General features: G+C 39.8%; 1 non-coding gene across 1 annotated transcript; it reads right to left on the reverse strand.

The window, feature by feature from the left end:
- Positions 1–857: 857 nt before the first annotated feature.
- On the reverse strand, positions 858–964 carry LOC127116167 (small nucleolar RNA R71). The gene has a single exon (XR_007801146.1). It is a non-coding gene; the product is annotated as a small nucleolar RNA R71 (small nucleolar RNA).
- Between the last annotated feature and the right edge of the window lie 1778 nt (positions 965–2742).

Here is a 2742-nt window from a genome sequence, read left to right on the forward strand (position 1 = left end):
TTCTTTTCAAAGTAGGAAACATTGCCCATAAGTAGTTCTATTAGCAAGTACTTGGATTATTAATTGATTATGTGAATTACATTCGACCCTGTCTTTATTAATTAAACTTTATTCAACACTTTACTTTTCATTGCACACTCTAAAAACACCTATTTTGATTGCCTTTGATAAACACCATAACAATAGATAACGATAGATTGACACTTGGTCTCTGTGGATTCGACAATCTTTTATATTACTCTAACGCGTTCATATACTTGCGAAAAACACCGCATCAAGTTTTTTGCGCCGTTGTCGGGGACCAATTTCGTCAAATTTCATTTTCCTATTGTTATATCGTTTAGACTTAGGCTATTTCCCGCCGGTCAATGCGAAGAACTCGCAGCACCGGAGGTTTAAGCTTAGTATACCCTCTGGCGGAACCTGAACGTTACGCTCGCGCACGTTTATTCTTTCATAGAATTAAGAGAGCTATGGCCGAAGATCAAAACCAAAGACCTCTTAAAGATTTCGCTCAACCATCAAATGAAGAACCTAGTTCTAGTATAGTAAACCCAACCATACCAGCTAATAATTTCGAACTTAAACCATCCCTGTTGCAACTAGTGCAACAGAGACAATTCGCAGGTCTCGCTACCGAGAACCCAAACCAACATTTAAAAATATTTCTTCAATTAGCAGACACTTTTAAAACCAATGGAGCTTCTCCTGAGGCAATACGTTTAAGATTATTCCCTTTTTCCCTCAGAGATAAAGCCCTATCATGGTTAGATTCCCTTCCACCCAATTCCATTACGACTTGGGATAACCTTAGAAGAGTTTTTCTTGCTAGATATTTTCCCCCGAGTAAGACCGCCGTTCTTCGAAACCATATAACTAGATTTACCCAAAATCAAGGAGAATCGATGTTCGAGGCTTGGGAGAGATATAAAGAGTTGTTACGAGCATGCCCACATCATGGTTTAGAAAATTGGTTAATCATTCAAACCTTCTATAATGGACTTCATTACAACACTAAGATGACCATCGACGCTGCCGCAGGCGGTGCTCTGATGAACAAACCTTATCCTGAAGCTAGTGCCCTCATCGAAGATATGGCTCAAAACCATCAATCATGGGGAGTCGAACGAGCGACAGTTGAGAAGAAGGAAGCCCAAGGAGGAGTGCATGAACTAAGCTCTATAGACATGATGCAAGCTAAAATGGGCGCATTAGCCCTTAAGGTCGAGCATATGTGCATAAACCCGAATACTGTAGCCGCAGTTTCGTCGGATTGTGAGATATATGGAACCAAAGGACACCAATATGCAGAATGCAGTCTATTAAACGAAACCCACTCTAAGCAAGTGAACTACACCCAAGGGAACCCATATTCGAATACCTATAACCCTGGATGGAGGAACCACCTGAACTTCTCCTATAAAAACAATAACCCTATCCATAATAATGCACCTCCAAGACCTAGTTATCAAGCCCCTCGATCAAATCAACCTATGCAACCTGTGCCACCAAAGCCGAGCCTTGAGAAAATTATGGAAAATTTTATCACTGCTCAAACCCAACAAAACAAGGAGTTCATGAACCAAAACATTCATGTTAATGAATTGATTACAAATTAGGAACCAAGGTTGACCAAATAGTTACTCATACTAAGATGCTTGAAACCCAGATCTCTCAGGTAGCTTTAAACCAAGCCCCTCAGACTACACCTGGAGGACAATTCCCTGGACAACCTCAACAAAATCCGAGAGGGAAAGCCATTGCCATTACCCCACAAAGCGGGAACGCTTATGATGAGCCGCCAAACCCAAGATTGAGTGAACCCGAAACTTCTAAGGAATGTACCAAACTCACAGACGAAGTAAATGAACCAGAGGAATCTGAAAACCAGGAAGGTCGAGAAAAAGGAGAAGAACCTAAAGATAAAACTTACGTACCACCCTCGCCATATAAACCACCTATACCATATCCGCAAAGACTCAAACAAACCCAGATCAATAAACAGTATCAAAAATTTATTAAAGTTATAGTAAAACTTCATGTAGAAATCCCTTTCACAGAAGCCATCACCCAAATACCTTCTTATGCAAAGTTTCTCAAAGACATCCTTACCAACAAACGTAGACTTGACAATCCAAAGCCTTTGGAATGTAATGCTATTTCCGAGGACAAATTAGCAAAGAAAGATAAAGACCCTGGAAATTTCTCCATTCCTTGCCTTTTGGGTAATCATGTCATCGAAAAAGCTTTTCTAGACCTAGGAGTTAGTGTGAGCTGAATGCCTTTAGCGGTTTGTGAGAGGTTAAACTTAGGAGAATTATAGCCCACTAAGATGTCACTTCAGTTAGCCGATAGATCTGTTAAATATCCGATAGGCATTTTAGAAGATGTCCCTGTTAGGATAGGTCAGTTATTTATCCCTACTGATTTTGTTATCATGGACATCAAAGAGGACAATGATATACCAATCCTTCTAGGTAGACCATTCTTATCGACTGCAGGAGCCATATTAGATGTCAAGAAAGGAAAGTTGACATTTGAGGTAGGTGACGAGAAAATAGAATTTATACTTTCGAAATTTCTTATGGCACCTGTGATGGGAGACTCGTGTCATGCCTTAGATATCATTGATGAATGTGTTAGAGAATTAGAACAAAAAGAAATTATAAAAACAATTAAGTTACCATCAACTCTCATAAGGGAAGATGATGACTTTAAGAAACCCTACGTCGATGATGACCT

This window comes from Lathyrus oleraceus, chromosome 1 (genome assembly GCF_024323335.1).
Source record: "Lathyrus oleraceus cultivar Zhongwan6 chromosome 1, CAAS_Psat_ZW6_1.0, whole genome shotgun sequence".
Classification (NCBI taxonomy): Eukaryota; Viridiplantae; Streptophyta; class Magnoliopsida; order Fabales; family Fabaceae; genus Lathyrus; species Lathyrus oleraceus.